The 27,682-nt window shown below is 48.2% G+C and overlaps 1 protein-coding gene and 1 long non-coding RNA gene across 3 annotated transcripts in view; one reads left to right on the top strand and one right to left on the bottom strand.

Moving 5' to 3' along the window:
- KCNIP1 (potassium voltage-gated channel interacting protein 1) overlaps positions 1–27,682 on the top strand; it is a 344,734-nt gene that overhangs the window by 43,355 nt on the left and 273,697 nt on the right. The window lies entirely within an intron of this gene.
- LOC125172228 (uncharacterized) lies at positions 18,870–20,592 on the bottom strand. The gene is made up of 3 exons (XR_007154648.1): positions 20,440–20,592; positions 19,948–20,078; positions 18,870–18,977 (listed from the first exon to the last, which is right to left on the bottom strand). It is a non-coding gene; the product is annotated as an uncharacterized LOC125172228 (long non-coding RNA).

The raw sequence follows: 27,682 nt of genomic DNA, 5'->3' as shown, positions 1-27,682 counted from the left end.
ATCTCCTGTCTGTCAAAGCGTAGATAATATAACTCCTGGACCAGTGATTCTAACCACCTGTACCACCTGCATCCGAGCTGGGGAGCAGGTGGGACCCCAGACGAGCTCTGGTGTCAGGCTGGGTGTGGCAACCCCTCTCATGGCTGTGTATAGAGCCCCTGCTCAGCCATGATTCCAGGTGATCCTCCTGGAAACCCACGAGACTAGCAACACTGAGGTTGGTCCCACCTCCGGATGGAGACTCAGGGCTCATCCATATTTCCCCTGGGCTCAACCTCCCAGTGGGGACACCTTCTTCCACTTCCTCAAAACTTATTTGCTTCTTCTGCTATTTCCTCAGTTCCTGTGATTTTAAAACACCAATTGAGGGGCGCCTGGGTGGCGCAGTCGGTTAAGCGTCCGACTTCAGCCAGGTCACGATCTCGCAGTCCATGAGTTCGAGCCCCGCGTCAGGCTCTGGGCTGATGGCTTGGAGCCTGGAGCCTGTTTCCGATTCTGTGTCTCCCTCTCTCTCTCTGCCCCTCCCCCGTTCATGCTCTGTCTCTCTCTGTCCCAAAAATAAATAATAAAAAACGTTGAAAAAAAAATTTAAAAAAAAAAACACCAATTGATCAGATAAATGCTTGTGTTTGTAGTTACTATGCTTTCCTCTAAGATAACAGACTTGCAGCTGTGTGGAAACCCTCTGAAACACATGGCATAATCTGGGGGGAATAGTGGATAGCATGATTAGTGAGTTGGTGGAAGAGATATCTGGGGTGTTTTCATGGGAAATCACAGATACATGGGTCTAGATGTTGAAAGAGTTCTCTGGAGCTTGAAGGGACTGGCCCTAGGAGGGGTAGGTTGGAGAGGAGCTGTGTGTACTGTGTGTGAGCTCACAGAGTTAGAGTTCACACACCCCAGTTCCAATCTCCACTCCACCCGTTACTAGTCCTGGGAATATGGCCAAGTTTTTTCACCTCTCTGTGCCACAATTTTCCCATCTGTAAAATAGACGTAATCATCCATAGGAGTGAGTGCGAGGATCTGGGCAATAAATGGCAGGTAGTAATAATTGCACCTCTTGAGTTTTTAAAAAGTGACTCGGACACAAAGAGGAAAGTGGCTTGTCCAAAGCAGCCTTGCCTGGGACTTGTTCAGCGGGACCAGAACCAGCAAGGTGGCCTCCTATCCAAAGAAGCCTCCTCTGTGTCCTCCACAGTATCTTTCCCTATCTCCTGTTTCCAAGCCCCAGCTTGGGAAAGACAGAGGGTTCATTCACCCACTCTCCCCTTTAGGCTCCTTCCTCCTTTTGAAGACTGGGCAACCCTGTAGCCAGAAGCATCCTGACACAGAAATGACCCTCCTCCCTGCCTAGAGCTTGATAACACCAGACCTTCTGCACTGGTGAGATCCAAAGCCAGAAAGGAGGGAAAGCCATGTGCCTAAGTCGGTGCCATGATTCTCTAAAGAAAGTGACAGCAGAGGGTCTCAGGGCTGGAGACCCCAAGTAAAACCTCCAAGTGCTGCGGGGCCATTAGCTCACTCACCTGAGCCCAGCACAGTTTTAAATAATTCGTTAGCTTTCCAAGACAAAACAGCCCTTGTTGCTCTCCTTTTGCTCAGGAGATATCTGGCCTAAGAAAGAATCTGTTGATGGAATTCTCAGAGAAATATGGAGCCTGGAGATTAATCTGAGGGGCTGAAGCTGGGGGGCAGCCTGGGGTCTCAGGACATGTCTGACAGTCAGTCAATGTGAATGGGAGGAACATTTATAAATCTAAAAAAGGGCAGGACTTTAGAAAGAAAGAGAAAGGAGAATGCTTGCATTGACTGATACCTCTATTTTCCTTTTATTAGTGAGTGTAACCAAAAACTTATTTTTTTCAAAAAATGCCACATTAGGGGCGCCTGGGTGGCGCAGTCGGTTAAGCGTCCGACTTCAGCCAGGTCACGATCTCGCGGTCCGTGAGTTCGAGCCCCGCGTCAGGCTCTGGGCTGATGGCTCAGAGCCTGGAGCCTGTTTCCGATTCTGTGTCTCCCTCTCTCTCTGCCCCTCCCCCGTTCATGCTCTGTCTCTCTCTGTCCCAAAAATAAATAAACGTTGAAAAAAAAAAAAAAAAAAAATTTAAAAAAAAAAAAAAAAAAAAAAAAAAATGCCACATTAGAAGTTTGGACAGGTACCATCTCCTTTGAACAGGTGGGAAAGAGAGGTCCAATGCGTTGATAAGGCCTGCAGCTAACATGTGACAGAGCCAGACCTGAATCTGTGCTGTCCAAATCTGGGGCCAGGGCTCTTCCATAATAATACTTCGCTCCATGCTGGGCACTTTGCACACACTTTCCTATACAACCTTCACAACAACTCTGCAGTAGGTACTGTCGTTATCCCCATTACACAGATGACAGAGCTGAGGTTTAGCTCTGCAGACGAACTTGCCCTAGGCTAGACAAGATTGTAGCAGGGATTCCAACTTAGTGTGTTTAAGTCCCTTGGTCTTAACTCCCACACCAGATCTCCACGGTCTGCAAGGTGAGATCCGTATGTCCTCCCATGGTCATCAAGACCCTGCATGACCCGGGCCTTTTCAATGTCCCATTTCTCTACCCCAACATCTCAGCTACCCTAACTATTATTAATTTTGTTCAGCAACCCCCTATCCATCAGGCCTTGGCTTAAAAGCTACTTTCTCCAGGAAGCACTCCCTGACCACTTCCCAGGTAGGAAGAGTACCGCTAAGCTCTCATAGCACGCACATTTCCCCTGCCATAGCAATGCCTGGCTGGTGCCGAAACTGCTGGTTTCAAGGTCTCCATAATAGACTGTGAGGTCCCAAGGGCAGGAGCCATGGCTGCTTGTTCTCTGTATTTAGCGTTTGCCTGAGTGGTGGTGGGGAAACATGTCCCAAGAACATCCTCCTCCTCTTCCCTGCAGTCCCCCTTTGTAATGGGGTGCCAGGCAGGACACAGTCCTGAGGGAAGGAGGCAGCCCCTCCTTGTATGTGCTCCAGCACCCAGCCCACTCCAGCCTCTCTTTTCCCCTCTTGCCCAGATCTCAAGACGTATTTCCAGGCTGCCTCCCTGATGTCTCCCCGGCCACCCAGCTCCGAGACAGCTCTCTCCTGCATCCCGTGGTGGCCAAAGACTTTTCTGAGGAGCACCAGTCCTGAATAAGATGAGTTCCTTGGCCCAAAGTCCTGGGAAAACCCTGCCTAATAACACGTTTCTTTGATTGCCACATATGAACGCTTTGGAAATCAGCACGTGTCTTACACTTGATATACAGCCTGTGCGAACATGTTTATTTCCTAGGAAAGTAGTTGTTGCATAAATGATGCACCTTAGAATTGATGGCACCTTTGTGATTAAGGAAATGCAGCGTGGGGAGCCTCCTGCAGATTAGGAGAGTAGAAGTCCTAAGACATCCTGAGGTAGGGAAACAAAACTGGCAATGCTTAGCCCACTGCCTCACAAATGAAATCTGACCCCTGTATCTTTTTTAGAAGATGTATTAACGCTTTAGGGAAATACATGCCTACAAAATGCACTTGGAAAGCACTCCCCGTGAGTGAGCCCAGTGACCCCCCCGCCCCCGGTGGCATCTTGTCTAGGTTGGCAGCCCTTCAAAGGTGTGAGTTCTGTTGAACCACAACTTGTTCAGCTGTGTGACCTAAGGCAAGTTGCTTAATCATTCTGAGCCTCCATCTTCCCGTCTGTAAACCGGGAGAATTACAGCTCCTAGCTTCTGAGGTAGATGAAGGAAGATCATATGAGTAGAGCACATAGAACAAATCCTGACAAAGCAAATGCCAGCTGCTCTCATTTTGTCCTTACTGTCATTTCGAAATCCGGCCAATAGTCAATGGTGCACAGGATTAACTGGAGGAGGACACTGGATGATGGAAGGAGATTATGACTGTTGGCTGGAGCAGAAGCACTTGCAGAAGAGTCCTCGGCCTGTCGGGGCCCTCACGAAACAGGCCAGGCCCACCAGAGGGAGATGCACTACTTGGGCGTGAGCGCATTTGTTATTCCTCGAATCATCTCCTGGGCTTGGCCAGGAGATCTGCTGGTCCATAATCTGCTCGGCCAAGTGCTGAGTGAGTGAGTTCTTTGTGATGTAACTCAATAGGAGCGAGGATGTGAGCGGAATTATCCTGCATCCTGAACTTGGAGGGTTGAGAACACCCTGTCAGAACCACATTTGTCCCTAGCTGCTCCCCCTGGACCCTGAAATGTGTGTGCCAGACCAGGAGGAAATGGTCCAGGCCAGTGTTTCGGTTTATTTTTGGTCATTCTTATGAGGGCAAATATTTAAAATTGTATTTTAAATATTCTCTGGCTTCTTGAAGAATGTTTTCTTGGCTGTTGCCCTAGCCCTGATCAAAAGTCTCAGTGGAAAAGAAAAATAAGCACAGAAAAAGAGAAACAGAATGAAGATTCAGCCTGTGGGTCTCTGTGTGAGTGTTTTGCATAAAAAGGAAGGTGATAGGGGAGGGTTCTGAAGACATTTTACCCCCGGAGCTTCTGGGCTCCTAAAGGCCATGAGCTTCTCCTCACTGATGGCACCAACTCCCCTGGGCCCACACAAGCAGGAACTCTGTTCATTTCTCCAGCTGAGGGGTGGGTGGTGGGCAGGAGGGGGCACTGATGTGGCAGGGGAGGTTTGGGGGCGTGAGATACCCTCACAGCTGAAGAGATGAGGAGCAGAGCGGGGAGACTCTGTTTTAGGCACCCAACAAGGACAACTCGGTTCCTCTTCAGACTGAGCGTGGCTGGTTACTAATGCACCCAAAGTCACGCAGGCGGTGAGAGGTGGGTCTGGAACAGAAACCCTGCTCTGTCTGATGCTCAACGCCATGCCTCTCCTTCTCCACCATGTCATCTCCTGAAATCAAAATCTCAAACTTGAAAGTGTCATTCTGTACTCTGCCTTATCTGAGCGTGGGTTCCTAACCTACACAAATCCATCCAGAGACTTGCCTAGAACCGGCCTTCAGGATCTTCAGACCCTAAAGTTTTGCCCTTGGGGCTAAATCCTTGGGTCTGGACATGCTCATGAACCCTCCTGACCCATTGATCTTAGCAAACCAAAAAGCCTGAGCTACTTCTCCGTCCCCAGCTCTGCTCTCAGCTCCAGTAACTCAGGCACAGAAGAGCCCCCCCCCCCCCCCCCCCGCCGTGAGCCAGCTCAGCAAGGGCTGGGGTGTACAGGACTTTTGCATACAGACTCCAAGCCAGTCTGGGTTCAGATCCTACTTCTGCCACCAGGGCCACCATGGGAGGTTGGGGAGTTTATACCTTGTGCAAGGGCTTCTGTCCAAGATGGCAAGGAGGGCTGGTACCCGGTGCTCCTATCGCCAAGCTGTGGAGGCTGGGCCACCACCAAGAGAACAGGACGTCCTACACCATTTCTAGAAAGGATCCATGTGAGCTAGCCATAGCTCCCTGCTGTTTAGAGCTAGGTTGTTTGGTTGAGTTTATACCTTCATTGTGCCTCAATGTCTTCACCCGAAAATGGAAAAAAAAAATATTTCTCCAATATATGAGGGTTTGAGGGATGAACACCCAGAAAGCATTTAGAGCAGAGCCTAAAGCACAGTAAGTGCTCAAAGCATGTAATAAGTATCTATATTAGTCATAGTATCTGACCAGCATTTTTAGAGGACAATTTTGCTGATGGCCAAATTTGAATTCACAGTATTATGCAATTTTACATCTTTTTCGTTCTAAGCCCCAGGGTCACCGCCAGAAACCCAGAAAAGCCCTCAGAGGATCCCTGAGCCCCCACCAGCCACCCTGCCTCATCAGCCTGCCTCACGCGGCTCCCCTGGGTCCTTCACACAGGGCATTGCGACACAACGCAGGCACACCGTGTGTCCTTCCTGCACCCTGAAATGGAAAAGGAAAGCTGGCATATTTTTTTTAGCTCATCTTCCATTTTGGACCAATTAAAAGAAAGGCATTTTAATAGGCCCTGTGGAAAGGGAACTGAAGTTGTTCCCCAGGCTGAGCACTGAGCCCAGAGGTCAGGGCAGGGTTAATAAGGATGCTATAAATGCAAACAGTGGCCCACATCTCTATGGGCAAAGTGCTCTGGTTTGGGAGGAAGGGAGAAAATTAGATTATAATGGGAAAATATACATTCGAATCAAGATAAAAAAGGAAGAACTCAGTGGAGTCTAGATGAATCTGAGTGAATATGTCAGAAAGATATTGAGGTTGGCTCAGCACAGCTGCCCAAGGAAGCCTGGCAGGGCCATGAAATAGGAGAACGCGCCCAAGGAGAGGCGAGTTCAATCCCGTTAGGACTTAGCTTTGTTCCCAATGCCCTATCAGTGGGCTTTTAGCTCTGTTTTCCTGGGATGACAGGTAAATGTGTCTGGTCGCTCACCCAACAAGCATTGGTTAAGCATCTTCCCTGTCCCAGACCCCAACAGGCACCAGCCATTCAGAGGGGAGCTAAGCCGGCTCTGGACGGTCCTAAAGGAGCACACAGACACCTGACGTGGCCAGTAAGAAGATGATGCTAATTTACTGTGGCTTTCCACGTGGTGCTGGAGCCCGTGGCCGCCTTTGCTTACTATTTCTCACAGCATGGCCCTCTATCCCTGCCAGGAGGCAAATGTGATTATGATGCCTATTCCACAGATGAGGAAGCTGAGAGTCTAAGAGCTGAAGGAACTGCCACATGACCATTATGTGGCAGAGCCAAGGTTAGAACTCTGGGGGCTTGTGGGGCACCTGGATGGCTCAGTCGGGTAAGCGTCTGACTTCAGCTCAGCTCATGATCTCACAGTTCGTGGGTTTAAGCCCCACGTTGGACTCTGTGCTGACAGCCCAGAGCCTGGAGCCTGCTTCAGATTCTGTCTCCCTCTCTGCCCCTCCCCCAGTTGCAGTCTGCCTCTCTCTCGAAAAAAAATAAACATTTTAAAAAAGAAAAAAGAAAGAACTCAGGGGCTTGTGAGTTTGAAGACCAAGTTCTCATCCACCTTGCAGACCTTGTTGTAATAGAGGACAACAGAGGAGTGTGTGTGTGCACGCGCATTTGTGTGTGTGAGGGGGGTGGGGCATAGGTGAGCTTCAACCTAAGATAATCCTTCCTGGAAGACTTCCTGGAGGAGGCGATGTTCAGTCAAGTCCTAAAGAGAAGGTCTTAAGTGACAGGCTAAGAAATTTGGATTTTATCAAGTGTTTTTGAGCAGAGATGAAGCATAACCAGATCCTCAACAAACTAATATTTGGTAAGAAAGCACAATATGCCAGATAATCTATTGGCACAGAGACCATTACAAAGATGTAAAATAAGCTGTAGTCCCTGTCCTCTCCTAGCTCCGGTCTAGTTGGAGCAATGAAACACACAACTACCAAAAAATAATTAGTGTTGGGGCACCTGGGTGGCTCAGTCGGTTAAGCATCTGACTCAGGCTCAGGACGTGATCTCACAGTTCATGAGTTCGAGCCCCACATCAGACTCTGTGCCGACAGCTCAGAGTCTGGAGCCTGCTTTGGATTCTGTGTCTCCCTCTCTCTCTCTCTGCCCCTCCCCCACTTGCACTCTGTCTGTCTCTCTCTCTCTCTCTCAAAAATAAACATGAAAAAAATAAAAATATTAGTGACTGTGGATAAACTCATGCCAAGTGCCAAATGGAAGGCAGGTGCTGTGGGAAGTGGGAGGAGGGAGGAGGGAGCTGACTGGGCTCCCAGGTGGTCAAGGAGATTCCTAGGGTAGGTGGAATCCCAGTAGGGTTGGAAGATTTCAGAGAGAAATGGGAAAGGCACTAGAGCTGGGCCCTAATCATACCCATTTAGGGGTCCCCATGCTTAGCAGAGAGCCTGACTCTAGCAGGGGATGATATGTGCTTGTAGAGTGAATAAATGTTGGATCCAATGAAAATAGAGGACACATGGCTGACAGGCAAGGTGTGGCTGAGGGACTGTGGAGTATGGGGGTGGCTGGCCACTGAACCTCTAACATCCCACCAAGTGCAGTTCAGTTGACTGGGACCCCACCAACCAGACTGACATTCTTCAGTTTTCAGCTTTCCATTTTTTCCAGGACCAAACACATCCTGGGAAACATCTGCTGGAACAGTGAGTAGACGGTGTAAGGGAGCAGCCAGAGGAAACGTGGGAGAAATCTGCTAGGAGCAGACGGAGGAAGCCTTGAGTTCCAGGCCAAAAAGCTTAGCCGTTTCCTCTGGGCAAGTGGTGGCCATTGGGATCTCTGAACATTCAAATAGCAGGAGGTAAACAGTTTGGGGGAAGATTAATGTGGGTCTCTAAGAAAAATGTACCGAGCATGGGGGGGGGGGGAGTGCAGGAGAAAGCTTCCACAAGTGGCTCCTACCGTTGAAAATGTGCAAACTCTTTGATCTAGAAATTTGATTTCTGGACATTTGCCCAAGGAGATCACTGGACACACACAGAAAAAAACAATCTCTGGAGATCCTTGCAGTGTAGTCTAAGACAGAGAGCACTGGGACACAGCTGCCTCTGGGGGTACAGCATAGAGCAGGCCAGCTGCTCCAGCAGCCCGGCTCCCCGTTTTTCCCCTCCTGCCCCTCACCTCAGGGTCTGTGCACCAGCTGTTCCCTCTGCCTGGAGTGCTTTTCCTCTGCCCAGTTATATGACTCACTCCTTCCCAGCTCTGCTTAAATGCCCCCTTCTCCGCGACACCTTCCCTGACCACGCTATGAAATTTCCTTCCTTCCCCCGTAAATACCAAACCCCTGCCGCCCCATGCCCCCCGTTTTACTTTTATCACCTGGTACCACCTGACGTACTCCACAGTCGACCTGTCTTGTGTACCTGTCTCCACTGTCCCCTAACCACATGCGCACTGGCACACGAACCGCACACAGGCAGGGATCGCTGTCCGTTCCGCACGCTGTCGGATCCCCAGGGCTAGGGCAGCACCTGGCACACAGGGAGCCCCCAGTGAAGATTTGTCGAAAGAGTGCGTGAATGAATGAATGAATGAATGACGGGTAGGTGGATCTCTAAGTGTGTGGCTCACGCGTGACCTCAGCTTGAGCACTAGGGAACAGGCCAGGGGAGTGCCTTGCTGCTGCAGGCCCTCAGGGTCTCGGCAGATGGATGCTGGCCTGAGCTCCTCGGTGCCCTACCGACAGGTGTCCAAAGAGCCGTGGACACTCTCAAATTAATTACGCCTGGCCTTGGCCCTCGGTGGGCTCATTTCCTATCATAATGAAACCCTTCTCAGCATAGCCGCACTCGATTAAAAGGTCACAGCACTCACACGGCAGCTGTGTTGTACCGGGAAGGACTCCGGGCCGTGAGTCAGAAGACGTGGACTCACATCCCAAGTATCTACCCATTTCTCTCTCTTGGGAAAGACCCTTCGCTTCTCTGAGCCTCAGTTTCCTTGTCTGTGAGATAGGAATAGTAACAGTAGCTATGTCACAGGGTGTTGTGAAGATCAAACCATTTTTGTAGTTGATTTTTATCAATTGAAAAGCATCACAAAGATAACCCAACATTATGTGATTCTCGAATGAATGAGGCCAGGTATTCCCATGCTTCATTTATGAATGAAGGCATATTTGGCACCAGGGAAAAGGAAGGGAAGGTGGTGCACGGGCACAGAAGGAGGGGGACACCTTCTGAGTTCTTCCCAGCCCAGAATCCTAACATAAGTGCCACGTGGCGGTACTTGGAGCTCATTTTCCTTGTCCACCGGGTCTGAGTGCAAGCAGAGATCTGAACTGTTCCAGAATTTCCTGGGGGAGTAAAACCTATTCCATGTTTGGTTTGCATTTACTTTGTTCTGTGCTTGTGCCTGGGAAATGGTGAGGAAAGAGGCAGAGGGAGGAGATTTGGCTCAGGTCCTGCACTCCATTAAAGGGAGTAATTTCTCTGAAGCTCAAGGACAGTGACAATTTGTGATTGGCAAGGGATGGGGAAGGGGCAGAGGACTGGTCTGTGCAAGAGAGTTTCCAGCTCTACTTGGTGGCTTTAGGCTGTCAGAACAGAACCGTCCCGTGCAGTAACCAGGAGCTGGCCCTGAATCTGGGAAGGGGGTGACTCCATATCATTCCATGTCTACGGACAGTGTTCAACTCATAACTCACATCTGATCTGCCCTCAGCCCGGGGACTCCCAGTTCTGCCTTGCCCAGTGCTTTGGACATGACGTGTATATAAAAATATAAAAATGATCTCTGTTTCATCATGGACTCTGCTCCCCCGTTCACTGGTCCCGCCTGCCCCTGGGACCTGCCGTCACGGCGAGGAGGAGCAAAAGCCATCAACTAACTCAGAACCCATCATCTTTCTTTCCTGTAGAGAAATCAACAAGCCCCAGCCATTTATGCATCCTGAATGTTTCCCTAATCTTGTCTAACTGTATCTGTGTCCATTCCTGAGCTAAGGTTAAAAAACAAAACAAAACAAAACAAAACAGCTGCACAAGTTGAGTATGGGGAAGAAATGACATAATGCAAAAAACCAGTCAGCATAGAAGGCAAAAATGTTCTGTCCTTGTGGTAACTTAGATTTATCAGCACTGAGTGCCTGGCATGCTACGTTAAGAAGAGCTGGGTCCATAGCTCTGTATACCCAGTCAAGAGTGCTGCCATCAGTTAGCAATGTCTGCCCCAGGCAAAGGAGGGGGAACTGACGTGTAAATGTCATATATAATAATCCCTTCTTATATCTAGCCAAATCTATTTTGAGACATGCAATCAACCTAATGACAACTTTTCTGGAAAAGGTCTATATTAAATATTAAACGATTAAATGTCGATGTTGATTATCCTATGGATCCAGGTTTCAAACTTATAAAAATGTGTGTGTGTGTGTAAGAAGGAAATCATTATTTGCTATCCTTTCTCTATCAAAACCTGCTTGAGCTCTTCAACCAAAAATCTGAAGAGTATTCTTTAGAGTATAACTAAATGTTTAAAATCTACTCAGGCTTTCCCACTCTGGCTGCTTCTTGTTTCTGTGTGTAGCAAGAAAAGAGGTAGAGAAGCAGGGCAGAGTTTCTTCGATGTACTTGGTAAGGTTTCTAATGCCTGATACATAGTAGGTACTTGGCAAATATTCATGGAATGAATTTTGAAGGATGAGCTCAGTTTCTGTGTATTTTTTAGTGACTCATGAATATTGTCATGTAAGCTGAATTTGAATGTAATATGCCATCTCCTGTCAAATTGTTCTCCCTGTGAGCAAACATTATGGTTGTTAATTGGGATAAGCCATGTGGACATTGGTTGTTTTTCTCAGTGAGGGGATGAGCTGGACGGAAGAAAGAGGGAGAGATTTTCCTGCCAATTATTCTCACTTCTGTATTTGCTTGTTTGCTGTCTGTCTGTCCCTCGTATTTCCCCTCATATGTTCCCCATCCTTGGACCCCTAACCCAAAGCTCTGGCTCCCCAACCTCAGCTCTACTGGCATTTGGTATAGGATAATTCTTTGTCACAGAGGACTGTCCTGTGCATTTGTGTGACATTTGGGAGTATCGCCCACCTCTACTCTCTAGATACCCATAGCAACCCACTATCCCAAGTCGTGACAATCAAAAATGTCCCCAGACTTTGCCGAATGACCCCCAGGGAGCAAAATTCCCAGACTGAGGACTACTGCTATGGTGCTGCGCCCCAGCCACCACCTTCCCCGGGAACATGGCTGGTTTCTTCCTTCTGAGAGATTTCAGCATTAAGGCACCTCCTGAGAGAGCCTTGTGACCACTAGGTTCAAACCAGTCTCAGAACTCACCATCCTGTCATGGTGCTTTATTTCCCTGCAGAGCACCTGTCTCTCTCTGATAATTTGTTGTGTGTTGTCTGCCTCTCTATGCTGGAATGTGAGTTCCATGAGGGGCCTTTCTATCTTGATTATCTTTCTATCCTAGGTCCTAGAAGTGCCCAACACCTAGTAGCTTCTCAATAAATGCGGTTGAATGGATGAAGGCAAGGAGGAAGTGTTCAGGGAAGGCTCTCTTTGGAGGTGATATCTCCAGGATATGAAGTTGCCAGCCAAGGGAAGTTTGAGGAAGAGCATTCCAGGAAGAGGGTACAGCCATTGCAAAGCCCGTAGGCAGGGATGGGCTTGGCATGTGAAGGTTGCTGTCAGGGGGTGAGGGGGAGATAGGAGGAGCAGGGCCAAGAGCCAAAAAGTAGCCTGACTGGGAAGTCTGGAAGGCCAAGCTGAGGAGTGCAGACCCTATTCTAAGAGTGACAGAAAGCCCTTTGGAGACCCCCTAGATGCCTACAAATTCTGCTCCTGGCCTCCGGTCTCTTTCTTCTCTCTCCCTGGTCTCCAGCCTCACCATGGGCAGGTGGGGAGGATTTCTAAATCTGGTCTGAACTCTTGAGTCTAAAGCAAGAGCTGATGCGGCCCCCGAGCCACATCTCGGGGTGGGAGAGGGTCCTCGCATCCAGGAGGCAAAGCTGCTCAGGCATTTCCTCTCTCAGCAAAAGCCAGCCACTTTTCGCACCGGCATGGACCTGCCCTTATGCTACACAGGAAACCACAAATCCAAGCCCTGGCAAGGAAGGCCTGGACTCTCTGCTTGCAGCTCCTCACAGAAATCAGCTTAAAGAAGTGATACGTAGGAAAGAGTATCAAAGAGACTCATTATGTGCAGTGAAACCATCTGGGAGCCCTTGGGTCAGGTTAACCCCACCCTATCAGAGCCGCTTTCCTCATTCTGGGCTGCAGTGCTATGGCTGGGCTGGTATTGAAGGTCTTGAAGAATAAAGCTGAGTTTTTGCATTTGATATGAAGAACTTTATAGTCTATTCAGTATCTCCGGCATAAGAAGACTTTGGGTAATGATAACAGCTACTTTGTTTTGTTTTTGGTTTTGTTTTTGTTTTAATTTTTTTAATGTTTATTTATTTTTGAGAGAGAGAGAGAGAGAGAGAGAGCAGGGGAGGGGTAGAGAGAAAGAGAGATAGCACACTTTGTATTGAATATTTACCATGTTCTAGGCTCCATTCTAAGCATATCATGCATAATAGTTCACTGAATCCTCACAGCAAACCTGTAAGGACCATGCTACCACTATCCCCATTTTACAGATTAGGAAACTGAGGCCCAGAGAGGTGAATTAATTTCCCTAGATTCACTAAGGATTCTAAATCAGGTTTGGTCAAGAAGTCCACACTCTAACCCTTACATTATATTCTCTTTTTTAAACCAATGCCAGAATATGTCACATTATCTTTTAAAATGAATAAGCCATTTGCTTCAGCAATTCCACTCCTAGGAACTGAGCCTAAGGAGGTATAAGCATTCAGTGGCAGAGATGCATTATTATTTAAAATGTAGAACACAACCAGCATCTCCATGAAGAGGGGTTATTTAAATAAGTTGTGATTCCTCTGTATAAAAAGAGCTGTTCAGAATGACATTATCCATATGTACCAACATGGAAAGACATCTACACTACATTTTTAATAGAAAAGTCCAAGAAATTGCATTTTTATAAGCAGCGATTTGGTTTGAACAATGGGATTGCTAATGATTTTTAATTTCTTCTTTGGGCTGGCCTATAGTCTCTAGTTTTCCTACAACGAACATGTACTACCTTTGTAATAAGCAAGAAACCCAATAAAATTTATTGGATAAAAGAATAAACAGCTGGAAATCATTCTCTCCTGAGGAATTAGCATCTTGTCTGACGACAAGGGCTACCGTTGCTTTGCTGGAACCTTCCATCTATCTCTCAGGATCTGCTCTCAGCCAACGGGGAGATGATGCAGGTGATCAGGGGAGGAGAGGGAGCATGAGGCCAGGATGTGCATTCACTGGGCTCCCTCTCTGTGAGGTCACGTGGAGAGATGGCTACTTTCAAGGTGTCTGAGTCTATACACCCTCCTGTTTGCTGGGTTCTGGTGACCTTCCCTTCCAGGAGAGGAGAGAGAGAAAGCGAGGTTCCCCAGCTCTCCCAGTGCTGTCTCTGTACTCCACTGACAACTTTGCCACTAGTCCTTTTTTAAAAAAACTCTCCTCACCTCACCAGAATTGAGTACGGCATCCGTTTCCGGTTGAGAATCTGACCGATACACTTATCCTATCTGCTTTTTCTTCTTTTCCTCGGTCCTAATCCCTAAAATAAAATGACTCTCCCGTTGACTTGCCCAAGTTGACTTTCTCTCCGCACATCTGGTCTTGCCCACAAGACATCTTCATTTGGACAACCAGGAAACTCATAACACCCATGCCCATAACAGGACTTTGACTTTGATTCCCAAACCGAATTCTCTCTTCTTTTCCCTTTTACCCCCTCCCACTCCAAACCTCGAATCATCGTTATCTGCACCTCTTTAATTTGTCATATCCTTTCAGTGCCCAAAGCCTGTGAAGTCTACCTCAGCAATGTCTTTTTCAAACAGCCCCATTCACGCCATTTCTCCAGTTCCCTCCCTCATCCAGGTCTCCTGGTGGGCTCCCTTGCCTCCAGTCTCTCCACACCTCCTCTCTTGAGTCTGTGTTATGTGTGACTTCTGGCAAAGGGTCCTTGAAACACAGTTCTGGTCCTCCCTACTCCACTCAAAAACCCAAGGCCAACTCAGCCAAACCTACACACCTCAATTTATCTCTTCCTTAAAGACCTTCAAACATACTGAAACACTGGGTCTTTACATCCCCCAAGCCTTTTCCCATGCTGGGTCTTCTGCTGGATCACCATTCCTTCACCTTTCCAAGTGTCCTCAGAAGCTATTCAACAAAGCTTAGGCACACAGTCCCAACCCTGGTTTTCTTTCCCATGAGTAACCCATCCCAAAGTCCTAATTTAGTTGCACTTCTTTCTAAGAAGTGGTTATTTTCCACTTGGTATTTGGGTGAGTGTCTTGGTTAAGATGCTTGGTGAGGCTGGTGACACTTATTATTTGTCTCTGTATCCCATGGGCTCAGCCAAAGGTCTTGGTCTAAGTAGGTGCAAAGTCTCTGTGGTTACTGAACGAATGGACCTTCTTGCTCTACAATGTAAAGCCATCGTCTGAGTGAGGAAGGAGGGAGCTTACCCAAGAGGGGACTACAGAGTCAGCCTCTGGTGCCGACCTCTGCAAACCACAGCCAGTCTCCAGGAGGGTGCAGAGACCTGAGGAGGGGCTGAGGGTGCCACAGCAGATGAGGTGCTATGGGCTGTGACTTCATCAGACATGGGGACAGCGACCAGAGAGGTGGAGGAACTCAGTCCATTGGAGAAAACAAGTAAATGGCCAAAATCCCCTCCCTGCCCAATGCCATCCACCTGCATGACCACCCCTCAACTTAGGTGCTTAGATGCAACTTAGATGCAACATTAGAAGAAAGGAAACAGACGGAGCTCTGGATTTGAATGTAATTCTGAAATAACTGAATTTACCTGAAAATGCCAAGGCTGAGTTTTGTGCTTCAAGCAGAAACAGGGCTCCAAGTTAGAATTGCACGGAGTTACAGAAGTCAGCATCTTTCATATCTGAGTTGTGGGATCTATTGTATATAAAGCCGTGTGCTTATAATGTGCCTGGTGCTCAATATTCATAATCTCACTTAACGAGGGAGACCATGTAATTTATTGTTTTAACTGAGACGATTCTGGGACTGAAGGGGGTGCTGTTACTATCGCGTTGGGATGCAGGCTTGAGAGGACCACAGCTCATGGCTATCCTACAGCTAAGCCTTTCAACATACATATGACGAAGTAACACTTGTTGCCCATTTACAGATGGAGGAAACAATGCCTAAAATGATTGAGCCATGAGTCCAGAACAGACGAGGAGCCACAACCCAAGCCCAGCTGATCATTTGCCAAACCCCACAGGCTTCCATTTTGCACAGGACCTTATGCTGGCTCTGCCCAGTTGTCTTATCGCCACCTTCCCCACCCGCTCTCTTCTCTCTTCTCTGCCAACGAAAATATAATGAGGCCATATATGTAATTTTACATTTTCTAGTAGCCACATTAAAAAGCAAGTGAAAACAGGTGAAATCAGTTTTAATATTGTGTTTTCTTTAACTCCATATATCGATGCAATCAATAGAAAACAATTATTCATAAAATGTTGTACATTACCCCTCTCCCGCCCCGCCACATAGAGCATAGCTCAACTCAGACCAGCCACCTTTCAAGGGCTCCATAGACACATGTGGTGGGGGTCCGTGGGTGCAGCCCAGTGTGACAGGCCCTGTGAGATCCGGCCGCAGGCACACTGCCATCTAGTGGGTGTGCTCCTCTCCTGGAAAACCATCTCCAACGAAAAACTGCATCCAGAACAACCCACCTCAGGAGTAGCTCCCCCAAAAGAATTTGAAGGGGGAGTGTCATTTCTGAGTTGGCCCCCAGGGCAGATAGGCAGCCACGGAGCAAATTCAAATCAACACGCTATCAGGGACCCTCAGCCATGGTTCATTTCTGTTTCCCAGTCACATAAGGATTTCGCAGAAAATGATACTGTTCTTCAGGATGTGTTTAAAACCATCCTTCAAAAAGGCAGACTTCCTTTTTTTCACTTTCACACCTAATTTCACTGTATGATTGTATAAAGGGCTTCTCCCTAGAAATGACATAGCTCTCTTTTAATCCACAGTAAAAACCTGGTTTCCCCCAAGTTGTCTCTTTCTCTCTCAAATGGGGTGTGGTTGCTCAAGGATTCCAGTTAATCAAGGTTTTTTCCAACGTGAATAATTGACTAAGAACCTATGAGAAGAGCTGACGTGATTCTCGCCTTCTGAAGTACCCCACAGTGGAGGGGGAGCCTTAACCATGACTTTGTGTGAAGAAAATCATGTAACTGCGTCACTCAAGAGAGGAGTACTTGGCACCAAGATGGCTTGGCAGGCAGATTAAGAAGCCAGGTGGGACGTTCACTGACTGGGCATTGACAGGGTCATCAGCACCTTGCTATCCTTGGGCCAGTGCTGGGTTTCGTACAGACACAGACATGACATTCACCTTTAAGGAGACTATTAATCTTCCCAGGGGAGCCATACCAAAACAAAAAGCAAACAACCATCATAGAAAAACAGTAACAAGAAAAGACAGCATCAGGTTAGTATGCAAGGACTTAAACTGTCCTTCAATACCAGCACGGGGCAGGCTGTAAACTGGATGTAAAGCAAGCATTTGAGCATTTGAAGAGAATGAGAAGGGAACTTGGTTCTGGTCTCAGCCCTGACACTCCCTGGCCATGTGGCCATGTCTCAGCCGCACAACCTCTCTGATCCTCAGTTTTATCATCTCATACTAAGCCACAGACAATCTGGAAAATTTATACTTACGGGGTGGGGAGCCAAGGAGAAAGGAAAGATAGACACCTAGGAATTTCAATGAGTGGCTGAGGAAGAGGTTCCCAGCATTGGGAGGGCATGAGCCCAGGTGCCTGCAGGAAGGAAGGATATCAGCTGGCTCACCTAGAGAAAAGTGATGGGCTGGGATGTCCTCATTCTCTATTCCAGGGATAGTTAGCGATTATCCTATTCAGGGGCAGGAAGTTGGCTTAAATTATTAAAGAGTGTAGACTTAAAAGGATCTTTGAACTAATCCAGAATAACAAATCTCAAAGGCTATTTTACAGAATGCTGGTACCTCATGATGGTTAAATAGGTATTTAACAAAAGACACCTCTTTGCCACAGGACTTCTCAGAACCTCTAACATTCTATGATCTTCCCAGGGGGCAGACAGTACACAGTATTTCCCAGACTTATTTAACTATGGAATTTTTTTTTTTTTTTAAGGGCCATCACTTGAGAAGTGATTCAGGGAACAAACTTTGAGAAACACTGCTCTAGCCCAATTCTGCCTTTTCATAGATAAGGAAACTGAGGCCCAGAAAAGGCAAGAGGGGAGTCTAAGATTCACAGAGACAGTGGCAGAGACAAGACTGGAATTTCAGTTTTTTTACCCCAATACCCAGTAAATTCTTTCCTCTTTTTTTCTATTACCAATAGAACACACTATTTGACACATGCAAAAGATCTACAGAATTATCCATGTCGCCACCACCCTCTTAAGAAATAAAACATTGCCAAGGCACCCAGGGAGCTCAGTCGATTAAGGGTCCAACTCCTCATACTGGCTCAGGTCATGATCTCACGGTTCATGAGACAGAGCCCCACGTCGGGCTCCTCATGGAGCATGGAGCCTCTTGGGACTATCTCACCCTCTGCCCCTCCCCTGCTTGCACTTGCTCTCTCTCTCTCTCAAAATAAATAAATAAAAACTTTAAAAAAAATAAATAAGAGCCTGGGTGACTCAGTTGGTTAAGCGTCCGACTTCAGTTCAGGTCATGATCTCACGGTTCATGAGTTCGAGTCCCACGTCGGGCTCTGTGCTGACGGCTCAGAGCCTGGAGCTGCTTCTGATTCTGTGTCTCCCTCTCTCTCTGCCTCTCCCCCGCTCACACTGTCTCTCCTTCTTTCTCAAAAATAAACATTAAAAAAATTAAAATAAATAAAATTAAAAAGTAAATAAAGCATTGCCAAGTCAGTAAAAACCCCTTGTGTAACCACCCCCCCCCAAGACTCTCCACAAGGGAACCCCTATCCTGAATTTGGTAACATAATTCATTAAAATCTTGGTGGAATTTCAAGTAAATCCCATCATCTTCACAGGCTCCTCTTAGCATCGTCCATGATTTATAAATTGTGATGGGTCTTAGAATTTAAAAACAAAAACAAAATATCTCACTCAGGCCAGAATAACAAAGATTAAAAGCCCACCTAATGGATTCTCAGATTACCTACCTACACCTCCCAGTGCATCCAAAATGTTATGAATCAGTGAACTTTTTTACTCTCAAATGGGCTCTTTGTATGCTTTATTAATTCTGCTAGATGTGGGGGTGCTTCTTCCTTCATTGTATGTGAGACTTTCGTGGCGCGAATTCACTGCACCTCCCCTCCCATCCACAGGCCAGATGGGGAGCCGGGTGCTGTATAAATGTTTAATTGTGGCACAGTAAAAATATTTGCTTTCAGTAGCTGGAAGCTACCAAATGGAGGTAGGGCTGTCTACTAGAGTTGCCAGACTTCATTCTAATGAGAACAGAAATAAAGGCTGATTAAATCAAATTCCCCATAGTGCAGAACCACTTAAATAAATGTTTCATATTGTTTGCATGATGCTTTTAAAATGTAACAGCTGCTTATGTAACCATTATGCTGGACATAAATCATTCATTGCCATCACCACCGTCAGAGCAGAGCCTGGCTCCTTTTCTTCTGCTGCTGACATTTTCATTACTGGGGGACTTTTTAGACAGACCATCTGGGCCCCCCTCCTCCCTACCCGCGTGCTGGGTAGCAGGAGTGTGAGTAAAAGGATGTGGACTGCGAGACAGGCATGAAGCGGACATTTACAGAGACCCTGTACTGGGTGTGTACCATTGGGCTGGCTTTCTCACGATTCATCCTCACCAAAAGAAGGCATTATTGTTCCTATTTTATAGATGTGGACACTGAGTGAGGCCTATGGCAATGAAGTAACCTGCTCAAGGTCCCACAGTAAGTAATAGGGCCTGTATTTGAACCCAGGTCTGCCCGGGCCTTGACACAGTGTGTCTGAGAACAAAGGGCACGTCACCCCACCCACCAGACTCCACACACCTTATGCCTTTTGGCAATGATGAGATTGACAAAGGCCAGAGCAGGGCTCAAAGATCTAGGGACTCCTTTGAGCTGGGGCTAGGGGGTTGGGAGCGGAACAGTTCTGATCTGAACGCCATTTCCTGAGCCAGCACCCGAGTCCAAGTTTCTGCCATCTCTCACCTGTTCACCATGCCAGCCTCCTGCCAGCCTCCCTGCCCTTGTTCTTGCCCACCTCAATCCATCATTCACCCATTTGCCTCAGTCATTTCCTTAAAATGTAAATCAGACCATGCCATTCTCCTATTTAGAAGCCTCCAATGGCTTCCCACCACTCTCAGAATAAATCCCAACCTTCCGCCATGACCCTCAAGGTCTTGAGTGAAATGACATATGCTGACATTTGCTTGTTCCTCCTTACCACTCTCCTGTGTCCAGACATCCTGGCTTCTTTCTGGTCCTCAGATGCACTAAGAGCATGCATGCCTCAGGGCCTTTGCACATGCTGCACTCTTTGCTCATGCTCCAGATCTTCCCATGGCTGACTCCAACCTATGAATCAAACCTCAGTTCAAAGTCACCTCCCCAAAAAGGCCCTCAGCTGCACCCTCCATTAAAAGCTGCCCTCCCCTGGGATCTCTTCATTACATAGCTCTGTGTCATTTACTTTGAAGGGCTTATTCTTTTCTCAGTTCTTGACTTGGTTATTATATTCTGGCTCACTAGAAAGTAGGCTCCACAAGAGGTGTCTGAGCTATTCGCCTCTATTTCCCCAGCCCTAGGGTAATTTCTGAAACATAGAAGGTACCTGGTAAATATCAGTTGAATAAATGAATTAACTTGCCACATCCATTTCCCCTGCACCTACACGAGGGTAAACCTAGCCTGGCCCCCAGAAAGAGAGAATTTGAACCTGAAAACCATTTGTCACTTCCAGGCCCAAGCTTCTTGTACGTGTCCCAGCCTTGTAGGTGATGTCAGTCATGGCGTAAGGCAGAGAGCTGGTGAAGGAAATCCAGGAGACCCTCTGGGGTTCCCTGTATCCACAGGAAGGAGGGTCAACCAGTGTCCCCATCTCTGCAAAGTTGAGTCTAAGGAGGAAATAGAACGGGGGGCAGGTTGCTGGTTCTGGCCAGGCTTTAGACAGCCGGTGGTGACTGCCAGAGACTCAGCCACTGTCCCTGACTTGGCTCCAACCCCAGCCTCCCTCCTACAAGTGTCCCTTGCTCTGCAATGGAGGCCAGATAGCTAACCCCAGACCTCTTGAAGCCCAGACCCTGGACACCAGTCACACATGCCTGAGTGAGATTTGGAAGGCGGAAGCCATCTTCCCGCTCCTGGGGCAGCTCTCTGCTGGCAGGCCAAGTGGGGGGACAGGTTGTCTGTGGCCCTGTCCCGCGATCCGTCCTACAGCTTCCTGGCAACTAGAGGAAGTTGCTGTGCCGTCACAGTAGAGGCAGCTTCCTGTTTCCCGAACTGCAGCCCCAGCAGCGTGCCCTGAGCTCAGCAATGCCAGCAGCCACCTCAGAGGCAGTGCTCCAGGGTCACCTCTGGAGGCTACTTCTCTGGCCCTTCCAGTGACTTCGTAGGCCCCCCATTTCCCTCAGTAAGTCCCTTCCTCATTACAGCATCCAGGTGGTCCCTCTTTTTTGCACTGACTCTGATGCAGAGCCCTTCCAGGGAAGGGACCATTCTTGCCCACCTCTGGTCTCTGTATCCTCAGGGCCTGTCACACCTGGGGAGGTGCTCGTTTAGGTGTTTGTGATTGAAAGGGCTTTACAGACACGCATGGACACATACACACCCTATTTCAACATTATCAGGCCCATTAGCTCAATGAAGCAGCTGTTAATAATAACCCACATGTTGATAACCTGTTACTAGCCCACATGTCCTATGTGTTTCATTTCCCAGCTCAATCTGGAAGCCTGGTCTTCTCTTGCTGTGCCTCCTGCTAGGTGCCAACACAAAGACACTGTACAGGGTACGAGACTCTGAGCCAGGCCTGCGTCCTTCATGGCCACTCTTCTCGAGTGTGGCCAAGAATACTCTAGCTACAACCACTCCATTTCATCCTGCCTTTGCAGGCGTTCTTATTTCCCGTTCGGGGAAAGGCACAGAGAGGGGAAGTGACTTCCCAGGCTCACACAGTCAGTGAATAGTCCGACCCGGCCCCGACCAGCACAGCTTAGCACGAGGGCCGTGGAAGGGACCTCCTCCCCGGGAGCCTTTGCACCCAAGCCCCGAGTCCCCAGCCAGTGCAGGCAGGGATGTGAGCCACACCCCGTGTGCCAGCCTGCGGAAGGCACCAGGGCTACTCTCAGACCACAGGGGTCTGACACTTTCATCTTGCTCCTGAGAGTCGGCTCCCCACCCCTCTCCTCCCTCCCAAGGGACAGTGTGCAGGCCAGGCTGCCAAGACCCAGGGACACCTCTTCCGCTCACACTCCCTACAGCGTCTGGGTCCGATCCCCAACCCGAGAGTCAGCGAGCTTCCCAGAGCCTCCTAAATGAGAGGGTTAGCCTCAAAGGTAGCATTTTCAGTGTATGATAGAAATAAAACACTTTCGCTAGATTTACAAGTGCAGTTCCCTATTTTCTTCTTCCCTCTCTGACTCGGTGAACTCTTAGTGCTTCAAAGCCATGCTCAAGTTTCCCCTCCCCCCTGTTCCTCCCATGCCCGCCTTCTGGTGTGAATGTGTCCTAGAGAGAACCTCTGTTTTCCTTAGCAAAGAAGTTGAGGAAAACCTAAGTCGTTCCACATAAGAAAAAAGGATGGAAAGGAGATTGAGAGATGGGAGGAGGCTGGGGAAAATGATGTGGCAAGCACCTGAACTTGACAGAAAGGGCAGAAAGGGTGAAGGGGGTTTCCCAAAAGGCAGAATGTCGGACATAATGCCTCCTGCAGTCTCCCCACAACTTAAGTCAAAGTCTACACTGCTTACCAGTGTTTTGGGAGCTGGACCTGTGTTTAATTTTATCTTGCTTTTTTATTATGGCAATATTCCTGACTGAATTTAGCAGCAAGAGACATAATATCTGACTTTGAAATAGCTTAAACCCTGCTATTTATTGCCTTACAGATCAACAGTCAGGGTGTAGACAATTTTAGGGTCGTGATTCAGCCAAGCCTTGGGGTGGCTTCTGCGACTCTCTGCTGTCCTGTCAGTGGTCACAGGCACCACAGTCTTGTATGACCTACCCCATCCAGTGTCAGACAGGAAGAAAGGTGTGTATGTCTTTCACTTCCGGCCTTTATGTGGGAAGAAAATATTCCTCTTCCTAATGCCCCCTAGATCCGACTTTGACCCAATGCCCCTGCTCCTCTGCTGGGAGTGGGGCAGAGGATCTGGGGTTTACCAGCTCTGTCGTGAGAGCTGTATCCTGCCACCGAGGGGGCAGAGGTGGCAGTTGAGTTAGCAAGCTGCAGCAGAGGGGCCCAAGGGGGCTCGGGCACCCCTGCTCAGCCGGCAGGGGTGGGGGGAGTGAGCCTGGAGAGGCCTTCTCTACTGTGTCCCCGCTACAAACTTCCTTCTCGCATCCACTCAGTTTCCAAGTCTCAAGATGAAAACGAACCGAAGGAGGCCTCCCCTCCGCTTGGATTCCTCCACTGACGGGGAACTTGTTACTTCTGGGCACCACCCTTTCCTATCACATGACAGCTTGATGTGTCAGGTAGTTCCTTCCATGAGCCCAAGGTGACTTCCCAGGAATTTTCCTTTGCCCTGGTCCCACCACATGCATCTTCCTTCAGCGCCCATGTCCAATCAGCCGCCAGAGGGGACATCTTACACCACAGAGCTAGACTAGATAAATCGTTCTCCTTGCTAAAACCCCTCCATGAGTCCCCAGTGTCTAGGGAATAAAGTCTAGCTTCATGGCATGGCATGAGACTTGTCACACTTGTCACCAACTCCAGCCTGGTGTCTCTTTCTTATTATTATCCCTCCAACACATATATTCTTGCACCCCAGGGTAATAGCACACTGCAGTGTGTGTTACTCCCCCCAGTACTCCCATGCTTCTGTGCAAGGTGTTCTATTGGCCTGGCATTTCCTTCTACCTTCTCCAGTTGGCAAACTCCTACACACCCTTCAAAGCCCATCATTCATACCCCCAACCCTGCTCAGGCAACTATTCCACCCGAAGGAGATCACATTGTTGTTTTCTTGACTCTATCATACCCTGTATGGTTAATGCAGAAATTCGTATTTTTTGGTACTTGGTGACTTTCCTAAATACTCATTTCTACCTAAGGACTGGAAAGTCCTATCAGGAAACTTTGTAGCCCTGTGCTCAAAGAAAGCACCCAGTAAATGCTTGCCTAAACCGGAGGCTCACCTTGGGGCCCCTGGCCCCCTGTTCGGAACCAGGGAAGGATGGAACTGGAAAAGAATTGCCATGGGGACTATGTGAGACGGTGTGCACTTTCCTGGTTCATAAGAAGTGACCCAGAAGTGGTAGCCGCGGCTGTCACTATTTGCCCCTGCAGGTGTTATTATTGGATGTCCGTTCTTTAACTGACATCTTCACTAGCTCCAAAAGGAAGAAGGGCAACTGCTTCCCAGATCCCAACATTTGCTCACTGTCTCCCTCACACAGCTGGACACCCCAAGCAGGCTCCCCTGCCACCCTGTCCCTCCCGGCCCCTCTGCTCCTGCAGGGAAGATTCACCCATCTCCTTCCATCAATAGACGCTGGCAGAGCAGCCTCAGCCTCTTGCCTCTGAGTTAGAGAAACGGATTCTAATTAAGGGACCTGCCGAAAGTGCCTCATTTTACAGACAATTGGGTTGTGAATCGAAGCGAGCGCTACAGTTTACAGGCTCCACAGAAACCAGCCGGCCTGACTGGTGGCCTTCCCAGGCTGACCTGCTGCCTGTCACGGTGCAGCTTCTCCTCCACGGACTGGACAGCTGTCTGTGGAGGGCATGAGGGGTGTTCCGGAGTCATGCTCCCTGTGTCCAGCAGTGGAAGGAATGTCCATCCATTTGTCTGTCATTTGTTCTTGAAACCAAGTATGGGACCCTGGGCCGGGGGTGGCGTCTCCTGTCTCATGATTTGCACTCCCCCCACCGAGTCTCTGCTGAAACTGGGCTTTCCAGACTGGTACATAGGGAGCCAGGCACACCACTGGATTCCTCAGGGTGCTTCAGAGAAAAAGAGCCAATAGGATCCGTGTAGATGTACATAAGAGGACATTCATTATAGGAACTGACTTACGTGCTTGTGAAGGTCAAGACGTCCCACGGTCTGCCATCTGCAGCCTGGACAACCAGGAAACCCAGGCTGTCTCTGAAAGTCTGAGAATCAGGGGCTAGTGGTGTTAGTCTCAGTTGGAGTCTGAAGGCCCATGAACCAGGGGCGCCCAATGTGAGGTCAGAGGAAGGCAGAAGAAGATGGTCATCCTGGTCCAAGCAAAGAGAGGAAACCTGCCAGTCCTCTGGCTTTTGTTAAATTCTGGACATCAGGGGACTGGATGATACCCACTTGCACTGGCAAAGTACTCAGTCTAAACTCTTCTGGGAACACCCTCACACACACACACACACACACACACACACACACACCCAGAAATAATGTTTATCAGCAATCTAGGCATCCCTTAGCCCAGACAAGCTGGCACATGGAATTAACCATCACTCCCACCAAGGCTCTACCACCCACGCACATTCTCAGCCTCTTTCTGGATTTAAGGAGATGAGTCTCTCTTTTTTCCATCTTTCTCCCCAAGCTTCCTCCTGCTCCTGTCCTTGCCTGGCTCGAGGACATCCCACCCTCTCTCCTCAAAGGCTTAAGTCTGTTCAAGAGTAGATCCCATCGTATAGTTGAGTTTGGGTCAGACATGGTGTTATGTCTCTTTTTTTTTTTTTCCAAATTGAGCCATTTTCTAAAAGCTGAGATTTCCATATAGAAATGTAGGCTGCTGGATTCTCTTTAAAAGTAGGGCAATCTGGCAGGCCTGGGCTTGTGCAGAAACAATTAGATGATGCTAAAGAGCAGAGTCTTTCCATGAGGCCTGAGATCCCAGCAGGTAAGGGACCACTCCTCCCACCACCACCACCCTCCCCCCCAATTCAAACTCTCCCGGAACTCATTTATATCAACCCTCATCCCTAGGTTCTAACTAGAAATAAGAGGACAGGCTTTATTGAAACAGCAAAAGTTCTTAAATGAGATAATATGTATACAGCATTTGGGGCAATGCCTGGCACCTAACTGGGCCTTAGTTAAATATTTTTTGAGTGAGTAATCTGATTATTAAAAGGACAGACCAGCTGGGCACACAGAATAAGAATACTAGCTCAGAGCTGGCACTTGAGGGCTCAGATTCCATAGCTTAGGGGCTATGATATGAGGTCACACTAACAGGGAAGTTCAGATGACCTGAGGCTCGCCTCACAGCCTAAATCCAGAGAGACTAATGCCAGGTCCATGAGTGACATTGCTAAGTAAGAAATTAGAAGACAGCAGTGAGTTAGTCCAAAGGCCCCCTGGGTGACAGGCAGTGCGTCACCACTCACAGGGACCACCTAGAAGATCACCAAACTCTTTACCTGCGGTCTGTTATTAGATCCTCACAAGAGCTCCGTGAGGTAGGAACTTATCTCCCCATTTTACAGATGAGAAAACTGTCTAGTGAAAGAGACAGACATTGAAATGGCCACACAAATAAATGTAAATGGGATAAATTCTCTCTGAGGGAAAGGAATATACAGTGGTATGAAACAAGGACAATGGGCCTGGTCTAGGTGGTCAGGGAATGTTTCTTTAAAGCGGTGACCTCTGAGCTGAGATCTGAATGATAAGTAAATATTAAATGGGAATATTCTCAGTGGCTCTCAATCCCAGCTGCACCATATGAACCCCTTGGGAAGCCATGATCCTGTATTGTCCAGTCCAACTAAATCAGTAGGACCTGGGTACCAGAGTCTTTAAATCTTCATGGATGAACCACTGAAACGGAACAAAAAGTAAGTCCAAAGCTAATGCACTCGCAGACAATAGCCATTAGTAGCTATCCGGTTAAACATAGTAGATGTTCAATAATTATAAGCAGCTGGGATGTTCAACATCTCCACCATCATCACTACCTGTGCCTCCCCCAGATGGCTTGGTGGCTTAAGCCCAATTTCAAAGGAAGGAAAGAAACCCACCTCTGTTGAGGGCTTACCGAGTGTCACATTACTTGTCCCATTTAACATTTACCAAAACCCTCAGAGAAAGGAATGTTATTATTAGTATGATTTCACAGATAAGGACACTGAGGCTCAGAGCAGGGTACAATTTGCCAGAGTCCGCCAGCTCACCAGGGGCAGTCCTGGGATCCTGTCCCAGGCCCACCTGGCTGAGAGACTGAATTCCTTCTCCTAACTTCTGTATCTCCATCCATCCAGAGGTGCCTCCTGCTTGCCTCAGCACCATTTCCCAGCCCGGATGCCACTGCTTTGGGCTGGCCACAGAGGGAGGTCTGTGGATTATGCCCGCCTTCAGCAGGACAGTGTCATGGCTAGAAAGCAAGGGCGGAGGAACCAAATCCTGGGTTCAAATCCTGCTCTGCTGTTTAATGGCTGTGGGATCTCAAACTGTTGATGAGATTTCTTTGAATCTCAGTTTTTGTCTTCTACAGTACAGGGATAGTATCAGTACCTCCCTCCTAAGTTTGTTGTGACAACTCTGTATGCATATACTTACTACGTATTCATTATATTTAGAAAAGTGACTGGGGCACCTGGGTGGCTCAGTCGGTTGGGCATCCAACTTCGGCTCAGGTCGAGATCTCACCATCCATGAGTTCGAGCCCTGGTTGGGTTCTGTGCTGACAGCTCAGAGCCTGGAGCCTGCCTTAGATTATGTGTTTCCCTCTCTCTGCACCTCCCCACTCTCATTCTGACTCTCTCTCTCTCAAAAATAAAATAAATAAAATAAAATAAAATAAATAAAAAGAAAAGCCACTGGAATATAATCAGTGTTCAGTTAATGTCAGACACTGTTCATATTATTCCAGGAGCTGGAGTGAGAGGGACCCTGAGACTCTTACTTTCCAACAACCCCCAAATCAGGGGGCATCCTATCAAGCCCCTCCTTGGAAGCCAGAATGGACAATTTTAGGAGAGGCAGGAATTCTGGCTCAGGCAGGATGGGCACCATGGAAGC

The sequence above is a fragment of the Prionailurus viverrinus genome, chromosome A1 (assembly GCF_022837055.1).
Source record: "Prionailurus viverrinus isolate Anna chromosome A1, UM_Priviv_1.0, whole genome shotgun sequence".
In the NCBI taxonomy this organism is placed as follows: Eukaryota; Metazoa; Chordata; class Mammalia; order Carnivora; family Felidae; genus Prionailurus; species Prionailurus viverrinus.
The sequence above is the reverse complement of the archived record's forward strand: the minus strand, read 5'-3'. Positions and strand labels throughout refer to the sequence as shown.